The following is a 10,737-nucleotide window of genomic DNA, read 5'->3' on the forward strand; positions in this document are numbered from 1 at the left end:
AAGGTGATGGCTGCACATTATAGCCCTGAAACTTCAAATTTGATATATTTAAACATTGTGTGTTACTGTCCCACATCGTGATAAAACAGACATGGAAATTACTTCAGTCTGTCAGCAGATCAAAGTGAAACTAATTGGACTGACTGAACAGGTATTAGTGTATATGTTTTGTTTGGAGGGATAGCTGCAATTCCAGTAGTCTAAAAGAGACTTAGCAGCAGATCAAGTATAATGCCAAGACATTTTCTTCATCAACAAATGAATACCTGGACAGTTTTAGTAAGGTACGACTTAACATCATGCACAGTTATTTAACTAGCAGAGAGTCTAAGATGCCTTTAAACATGCTGAAGTAAAACAAACTGAAAATGTGGTACGTCCAGGCCACTTTAAACTGAAACTCAGAACATAACCAGGTCACGGGTTCACCTTAAGTTACCACGGTGATTTAGTCAGAGAAAACTCACTATATGGCTCACAAAGCTGTTAATCTCACTTCGTACTACACTCCTCAGGTGTACATGAATAAGGATACTGTAAAAGACAATATTGTGTTTTATGTGTGGGAGATTACTTCTAGTCCCTTAGTCTCCTCTGTGGAAGGCTGACGAATTCGAAGGGAAGGACTTGCATGTGGCAACATGCATTCTTGGGTTAATCAGCTACCAAAACAAATAACAAAGAAGCTAGGATTACAACACACAGAACAGGATTTAATTCTCTGCAAAGGATGCCATTATCTCACCATTTCTTTTTATAGCAAGCAGACAGTTCTTGCTGTTGTAATAATTATAAAACGTTGATATACAGAGCCTTTAAAAGTCCGAGTTTCATTTGGTTTCAATGCATATGGCTTGCGGCTAAGAGCTAACTGTCTGGCTAACTGAGATGTTTCCTTTTTGGATAGCACACTTTCACTATATCTTTTTGATGTTTTCATTTACGAATTGCGTACCCTTCATCGTGACTTCGCCTTAGTCTATTTTTACCTTGTTTAGCTTTTAGATCTGTTATTTTTTATTTTTTAATTTACCTTGTGTTTTTATTTTTGTGCTAATTTAGGGTGACCTTGAGGGTCTTTAAAGGTGCCTATAAATAAAACTATTACTACCATCATCATCATCATCGTCATCATCTCGTCAACTTTGAACCAGACTACTGGAACACTTCTAGGTTTTTAAGACTTAGAACTTGCCTTAAAGTCTATAACTAAAAATACATGAACAGTGTAGAGAAAAACCCTAATCCTTCCTTTGAGAGACTGGGGGAAAAAAAAAAAAAAGAAAAAAAAGAAAAAAAGAAAAATCGGACAACCATGGATCTTCCCCCCTGAGACAAGCAGAAACAAAACAGTGGGAGTCTGTTTTCTTGGCTGTAGGGAGGTCACTGTTAAGTGGTGGGGTTAGAGGTGCAGAACCCGTGCCATGCCCTGAGTTGCAGGGGGGAAGGGCAGGAATCTCTAATCAATGGATCGAAGCTTTGACAGACTCAAAGAGCACAAACACATTAAATCATCTTTAAATTTAGAATAAATTGAGACAAATAAGCCCGTTGCAGAAGTCAGTTTCCTGGTTTTGGTTGCAGATTATCAAGATGATGCCATTACGTCCATAGCTTTGAAGCCAGTAATAGTGTTAGTAGATGCCTAAACATTAAAACCATAACATTAGAGTTTACTGTGTGTTTGCTGTAAAAAGATGAACAGTGCATTTGTATTAATCTTTACAAGAAGTGAAAATCTTGAGATAAATTCTTAACCTTCTTACATAAACTCACTAACCCTGTTAAGGCCTCTCACGCAGCCAAAAATCACTTGTTAGTTCATACTATAGGTCAGATGTGCATTTTACATCATGGGCCACATACAGCCCACTTTGATCTTAAGCGGGCCGAACTAGCAAAACTCACTTTTGTCCCATTTAATATAAGAAAAAAAGGACAAGTTTAACAATATGCTTTTTTTTTTTAAACATGAAGTAAATTATGTAGTAAGATACTAATTATTTGTGTGGTGGTCATCGAGGTATTTACCTGTAGAAAACGATAAAACCTAAATACAGTTAAAAGCATTGTGACGTTCTGTTTTCCTGCTGGATGCCCTCAGAATGAGTTTGGCAACGTGGACACAGACATGGACCACGGAAAACAAAAGGGAAACGAGAGCACAGACATAACAGTAAAACAAACTACACTGAGAACAGGGGAAAAAAAACAAAAACAAAAAAACAAACACCCCAGGCAGGTGGTGGAGGGCCATGATGGAGGTCCAAATCAAAAAGCAACCTGTCAAGGGGCCGACCCAGAGGCCGATGGCACCAGAGTCCATAATTTAACAGTTCAGGAGGCCGACTGTGGGGCTAGCGGTGGTGGCGAAGCGGGCATAAGTGAAGACCCTCGGGTGGCTTGACTGGCGGTCGATGGCAGCGTAAACTTGATAAAAGACAGGACCAGATGGTGGCGTCGAACCCCCAGACACTGGAGCCGGTGGAGGAGCAGCCGCTGTTGGTGGCGGCAAGGTGGCTGCACAGGGTGGAGCAGCAGGTGACAGTGTGGATGCCACCGCCAGTTGAGTAGGTGACACCATGGAAGCTGCAGGCGGATGAAGCAATGGCGGTGCAGGAGCTGCAGGTGGTTGTGATTTTCCACACCTCCAGCTGGTGTGGAAAATCCAGGTGGCTGCAAGGGCTCTCTGGAGCTCCCAGTGGAAACAAGTGCAGGACTAGCAGATGCGACGACCTCTGGCTGAGGTGGAGCTACCTGGCCAGCTCAGAATACACACAGCCTGCTCTAGGCACTTTTAGGCACTGACAACTTCACGTAGTCCATAACTGGCTGTGTGAGCATGGCAAAACTCCCCGCAGACGGAGGAGGAGGAGAAGGCTTCACTCTCCTTATAACCTCCAGGTGTCCAGAGTTGGCTAAATTTGCCATCTCAGTCTCTGGAAAAACTAGCCTTTTAGCAACAAAAACAGTATTTGTTGGAATAATTCCATGCTCTGAAGGAGCAAGTGAAAAACCAGTGTCCATGAGATGAACAGTTTTTATGTGGGCTGAGTCCTTAAAACCACCATCTGGTAACTTAACTAGTTCATTGTTGCAAGACAGAATTTACAGCACCGGAAGAGTCTCTGGCAAACTCACAGAACAGTCCAAAGGGGCCGAGGTTACCTCAAACACAGTCCGTCAGTCTTATTGCTCTTGAACAATATTAAAAACTGTTGCGAGTTCACCTGGTGATATTTTTAATGAACGAAGCAACCGCGAAAACAGCAAACAAACGTCAACATGCCAGTGCTGTATACAGGATAGGAAGAGTCAACGATCTGGAGAATCTTGTCTTCATTATCATTCCCCTTGTTCATTTTATTACTCTGATTTCAGTGTTTTTGCCTCGCAACTGAAGCGTGCAGTTTACCTTGTGTGCACTCAGATGGAGTTGAGACAACTAGCACCACCTGCGGCCAAGTGCCATAGTCTACAGCCAGATTCATTTGTGACACATCTGTGCCTGGGTCCATCTCCACGTTTGAATTCCTGTTTCATGCACAATACCATTTCTAACTTTCAATGTTTTCTGTTCTTTCCAATAAACCATTAAATTACATGAAATGCAAATTGTGTATTTTCAGCTTATCATACACGTGAAGTTTTACAAATCACCTCTCCTTTTGTTTGCCATTTCACAACAAAGAAATGTATTTAACACATTTTACTAGTGCTGTCACATTCTGTCAGCATAATCTGTCTGTGTCTTTTCTCTGGACAGTTTAACTGAAATAACGGGTTACTGACTTTGTATATTGCAATTGTGATAAGATAAAACTATTGATCCCGCGACAGGGAAATTTTTGCATTACCTCAGCTCAGGTACAGATATCAGAAGGAAATACAAAAATACAAATAAGTACAATCAATGAAAAAAGTAAGACAATACACTATATACACTGGTAGCATACACAGTATGTGATTATGGATATGGTTGAAAATATGCAAGACATAAATTATATAGCTTGACATAACTATACACACACACACACACACACGCACACACCCACACACCATGACTGTAACTCACCTGGGACAATCATGTAGTGTTTGCTAGGAACACTTTGAGCCAGTATAGGTAATTGATCAGCACAGCTGGTCTACATAAGTTTGATGAATGAAACAAACATTTGTGTGTTTGAGGAGATGGCAGTTAGTGACTTTACAGCAGCTAGACAGTGACTAGAAAACAATTATAGCCAGTGTGATTGAGAAGAGCTTGCGAGACTGGATTTAAGAGAGTGAGTGCCTGAGGGGTGCCCGTTTGTTTATGTTGTGTGTTTTACATATTGTGTGTGTTTGTGGTGCAGTGGAGTATTGCAACAAGGTACGACATTAATAAATGAAGTAAATATGAAAATTCAGTTGTGTTAACTAATGTGATCAACTTTTCAAGGTCAACTATGGCTTGTGTGAAAGTCTGGGCATCAAAAGAAGCCTCTGCTCACCATATCATCCCCAAACAAATGGACTTGTGGAAAAATTAAATGGCCCAGTCCAGAGGTACAGTACTGTCACTTTTGTGTTGTAACTTTATCACAAAACTGCATATTTAGGATATTTCTCCTGCGTGCTACCAATTTTCAGAAATGCTGTAAAGTACAAGAGAAAATGTTTTAATCCAGTTCCTCCGTGTCATTCTATTTTGACAGATTACAGAAGAAAGGGTCTGTACCATCATTTGCAACAAAGAAGCTTGTGAGGGCCTAAAATAGCAGGAGGTGGTGTACGCTGAAGTGACAAACAAAAAACCCACAGGAGAAAGGCAAAAAGTGGAGAGGAGGATAGTTTTCAGGTGGGAGACCTTGTTTCGCTCAAAAATATAAGGCAAGAGCATTAGGAACATTAATAAAACATTAATTATATACTCATATTTAATGACATCAGTTTGGCAGGGGTGCACAAAAGGTTTCAGAAGGCTTTGAAACTTGAACTTTTTAATTTAAGACTATTCATAATTTACTTTCAATGTCTTCACTTTGTAGTATGATGTGGCAGTTGGGGCAGTCTGCGACAAAAGACACTCGTAAGAAATCACACAACCACGAGCTTGTATTAAACCTTGTAATTTCATTTACAAGGTTTAATACAATTTTATTTGTTGTGTTTTGATGCACGATAGATGCTCTTTGTTGACCTATTTGGGGCAACACAAGAACAAAAGTATAGAGTGCAAGGATGTAACAAGGTGAGCAAAAAGAGTTTAGTAGCTGTGTCCCAAAACGTAGGCTGCATCCTTCGGAAGACCCCAGCCTTCGCGGTCTACGTGGGCCGGGTCCTTCGAAGACTGAGAAGGCCGGAAGTGAGAGGCTGTGAAATGGGATGGTCTAGCCTTCAGATTTGTGTCACCACTGTCTCGCTGGAGTTTAAACTCAGCCGTCTGCTCCTTGCCATCTCAAAATATAACAGGACATTGGCGTAAATTCTCGACCGTCTCACACTTCTGTTTCATCAGTTTTCTGTTTGACGTTGATTCAGCTGTGTGAAAATCCCGGAGGAACCCACACAATGGATTAATAAAGTTTTATTTAATCAAATAACTTTGATCTCAGCCAAACAGATTTACTCTGGAACAAATAAAACACAGAAAAAAAAAAGCCAAAAAATTAAAATTTTAAGTTATCCGAGTGACTTGTATATCATGTTTTACCTGATTAGTGAAAGACAGCGGGCGTCTGAAAACGATGAAGCTGGGAGTCCGCTGCTCTCGCCGGCTCGAGTGACCATTGAACCCCCCCGGCTAGCTATTGAGCAGTTGGGTAACAGACGTCTCCGAAAACCTCGGAGCACTTTTGAAAATATGCAATGTCTTGATAAACCAAGCAGATATTTGATCTTTACACAGATACTTTCTCGCCTGAAAATATGTTAAAAGTTTATTTTGTGACCCTGAAAGGGTAATAAGAGTAATATTAAAACTTGGTAGCGGCCGCCATTGTTGGAAACTGGAATTGGCTGGGCTGTGCTATGAATTCTGGGATATGGTGGGCTACAAAGCAAGGTTATTATCGTTAACGAAAACGAAATAACGAAAACTAGAAGTGAAAAAACATTTTCGTTAACGGAAATAAAAATAAAAACAAAAAAAAGGAAAACTAACTAAAACTGTAATGAGTGTTCACAAAACTAACTAAAATTAACTGAATTTATAGCAAAAATGTGTTTAGTTTTTGTAGATGTGTGTGTCATACAATAGTCAAGAGTGAAAATGAAGTTTAGTTTCCAGATTTTTTTCTTGCCGTCTCATTATGCCAGCAGGTGGCAGTACGTTAGTCGAGTCGTCTGTGTTGCTGCTCCGTCCACGCGCAGAATCATGTCAGGAAAAGTCGGGAGAAAGTGTCAGAGTCCAATTTGGGATTAGTTTGAATATGACTGTGTCTTGGATAAAGCAAGTGTCTTGTAGTGGAAAGAGACAAATTATGAGGGACATTTCTAAAGGGGAAAAAGAAAAAACCCACAAACCTTAAAGTGCACTTGAAAAGTTCACACAAGGCTAACCTAGCTTACCTTGAGAAGGGAGCACACTCAATCCTCATCCCCAGAAAACAGAAGCTAATCCCAGGCAAGGCAGCGTGATGCATCCCGAGACAACAGGACGGGGACATCTACATAACTGTGTTAGTCAATTGCCTTCAAAAAGTTTATCAATTCACTTGAACCAAAATTACGAACACCCGGTGCTGCAAGAGTTAATAGTCTCATTGGGGCCAAGATATACATTTTATAGTTGCCTGGTATCAATGGTTGTTCATCTGCCCTAATTTATTTATTTAAAGAACCCATAGGTGGGAATGTGAGTTGTCTGTCTCTGCGTGTTAGCCCTGCGACAGACAGGTGACCTGTCCAGAGTGCAGGGTATGGTAGCTGGAATAGCAACATACCCAAGGATAAGCAGAAGAGCATGACTGATATGATGAAACTGGGATTTTGTTGCACTTAATTATTGCAAACACAACTAAAACTATAACTGAAACTAATCAAAACTAAACTGAAACTAAGGATTTTCAAAAAAATAAAAACTAAACTAGCAAACAATTGGCAAAAACGAATTAAAACTGATATAAAATTGAAAATCTGAAGTCAAAACTAAATAAAAATAAAAACTAATGAAAATTGCAAAACTATTAAAACCCTGCTACAAAGGACACACCCGACCCATCCTTCAAATTCTGGGAAATGAAAGACTCATTTGTCGGCCGCATTTGAAGGAGTCAATGAATTGGGACAGCCTTTGTCGCCTGGCTGTGATGTAATTGGCCTTCAAATGCGGCCTCCGAAGGATGCAGCCAACGTTTTGGGACACAGCTAGCGTGACTACTGTGGTTAACTTCTATAAACTCTTACATGTGAATTACATGAGGTTCTTGTAACAAGTTCAGTAACTGTAGTAGGCCTACCCGTTTTTGTACAGAGCTCTAGTTAGGTGGAAATGTTCAGCCATTGGCAAATGGAAATGCTCAACTGTCACCCATCCTAAACAGCAGGACATAACATCCTGTGGCATCTTTGTATGCAAGGTAGGTAAAATACTCGTGTATTGTACATGAATAAGCCCATATGGAAAAGATATATATATAAATCTTATAAAGTTTGTATCTGTCTTGTGTGAAACTTGTATGAAAAGCATATAAGAGTGAAAACAGATACAGTACGTACCTGGACCTGCCTACTATCCTCGGAAAGGCAAAATGATTGGCTAGAATCTAAAGTGTATCACAGCTCAGGAAAAAAAAGCACCGAAATAAAGCACCGAAATAAAGCACCGAAATAAAGCACCGAAATAAAGCACCGAAATAAAGCACCGAAATAAAGCACCGAAATAAAGCACCGAAATGTGCGCTGCTTTTTGGTCTGGTTACTACCGTTTATGTCAGAACCGGTGCCATGATACCGGTACCCATCCCTATGTTTAACCTTCACCAGTTAATTCGCAACACCAGCTAAGCTGGAACACCAGCAACTTCCCGTTCAGGAGACAAACATAGAAACAGACTTAAAATTCTTTAGAGATGAAATTCACAGTCTCTGAAATAATTACCCTGTGTTCAGAAGCACAAGGCAAACAGGCTTTAGAATCCATAGTACCAGAGTTTCTTTCTCTGCAAAAACAGTCTCTCCCAGCTCTGACGGAGTAAAACTAAAGTCTCTTTGGCTACGTTCACACTGCAGGTCTTAATGCTCAATTTTGATTGTTTGATCAAATCCGATTTTTTTTGTCTGCTTGTTCACACTACAAATAAAAATGTGACAGCAAACGCGCTCTAGTGTGAAGCCACAAAGCGGCCCACATACGTAAAAGAAGACGTCACACACACACACACACACAACGCGCTCTGTTTAGACCCAGACCACACAGTATTGTTTGACTGATGGCCCTTAATATAAAGACTTGTTTCGGACTTTACGTTTCCCAATTTTGCTTTAAGTTATTTTGTTATTTACATATGGCCTAATAATTATCCGTATTGCTGTTTCAGAGAGGAGCGGTGCTTCAAAGGATAGTTGCAGATTTCTGTCAGAATCTGCAGATTATACAGTACAAATAAAATGTTCACGTTTCTCCAACGTTGTCTTCCCAACAGTTTCACTAACATCTACACTGGATGGCCAGGAAGTGTTCACGATGTCTTCTCGGGCGCTTCTCCGGCGCTGATAATTGCCGTCTGTCTTGTGTCAGTGACGTAAAAGACGGATTTAATGCGACTTGACCGTTCAAACAGCAGTCGCTTTCTAAAACATCGGATATGTATCAGATTCAGTAACACATACTAAACTGACCCAGATCGGATTTGAAAATATCGGATTTGTGCCGTTCACACTGTCATACCATGATCGGATATGGGTCGCATAGGGTCAAAAAAGTCAGATTTGAGGCGCTTTTGCCTGCAATGTGAACGTAGCCTTTGACTCACCGCTGCCAGTGGCTGTGGGCAAGTCTGGGGATCCGACCGCAGTCAAAAGAGCGCTGTTTCCTTCTGGGAGCGCAAGGGAAGCTGCGTCGCAGAAGTCGGGGGTGACGTGGCGGTGGACTCCTTGTCATCTGCCCACATTCTCGCCTAAAACGAGGCAGGCGACGGGAGGCCCGACCGAGACGGTGAGGAAAAGCGGCTAGTCCGTGACGTGGGTGCAGGTGGCTCTGGGCTGGGGCAGAATCTCAGCAAGCCAACCCAGATCTACTCGGGGCCACGAGGCAGTGGTGGAGAACGCTGAGTTGAGGAGGCGCTCAGGATTGAGCCAGGTTTTCGACTCGGTGCTCCTCGTCTATCCAGGTCCATGTTGGTCGGGCTGTTACTAAAAGATGAAACTTGAACATGGCCTGAACAGGAACATGAAAAACTATCACGTGAGATAACTAGACCCAGAACCTGAACGGGAGAAAAAAAACTCTGTGACTTGACATGGAGAGGAACAGGGGAAGACAGAGGACATAAATACACAGAAGGGTAATGAGGGAAGTGGAAACACCTGGAGAAACACAGCTGACACAAATGAACCTGAATGCCACAGGGGAAGTGCAACTAAACACACTAAGCATGGAATGCACTCTTCACAATAAAACAGAAAACATAATAAAACACCCAGTATAAGACACAATAGGGGTTACTCTGAACTGTGACTCATGCAAAGCAGAAACATAGCACTGGAAATAATTAAAATAGAGCAAATTTAAAGTAATGGAGTGAAAAACAACCTTCACTAAGTAATGATTACTTATATTGATCAAGACAGTTGAAAACTGTAATTTTATTGCCTTGTCCTGACAGCATGAGGTTATCTGTATTGATGTCAACCCCTGTGTTTACAATCCCCATGCTTTTAGGTGTGAAGCTCTGCATAAATTCTCCATCACTGCTTGCCAAACTATTTCACTTGTATCCTCAAAATTATTGCTGTGGAAAATTTAGCAGCCACTCAGTGTCGGTCTGTAAAGTCTACCCTCTTTTAAAGTATTTAGTTGAGTAATGTTTTGAGAAAAGTTAGGTGGAACTGACTTCATTTGTTTCAGTGATTTATAACTGTTAAATGTTTATACTGCAAAATGTTTTGTGTGAACGCAAACTGCAGCAACCTCTTCCATTAATTTTAATAAAGTCATTTCACTAGGTTTGTTTTCACAGTGGGATTATTAGCCATGTATTTAAATTGCTTATATTCTTATTGCATCTAAATATTAACTTTTCAATTATTTGGTTCTGGAACGATTATTTCATGTCCTAAAAATAACTGGCCTAGTGTTATATTGCATAAAAACTCATTTCCAGAGAGCGAGGCGTGAATGTGTGGACGTGAATTTAATTAAAATAATGGTTTTTACACTGTCTAGATGACCCAAGCGTTTCGGTTTGTTCCTCTTTCATATTTCCACTCTAAAGGATTCATTTTCTCTTCTACCTGCGAATTCTGCTCAGCGCACGTAAAATACCTTGAACTGTTGATAATCAATGTTCACCCATAAAAACCCGGTTGAGCCATTCCTCGGGGCAAAGCGTGGTGGTATCTTATTTATGAAATTCAATATGCGTGCACAGAAAGTGGACTTCGGTCTTCGGGGTATCAGTAATCGTCTGGAATAACTTCCAATTAATGAGCCAGATGGTATTTTCACAGTAACACCTGGGATGTCCAGGCGTTCAGCAGGCAGGAATTAATTCTACTTAGAGTAATATTTCAAAAAGTGTTATCCCCTACATC

Source organism: Copadichromis virginalis, linkage group LG7, assembly GCF_057382275.1.
Source record: "Copadichromis virginalis isolate Kocher_CV1m ecotype Utaka linkage group LG7, C_Virginalis_male_GT1.1, whole genome shotgun sequence".
Classification (NCBI taxonomy): Eukaryota; Metazoa; Chordata; class Actinopteri; order Cichliformes; family Cichlidae; genus Copadichromis; species Copadichromis virginalis.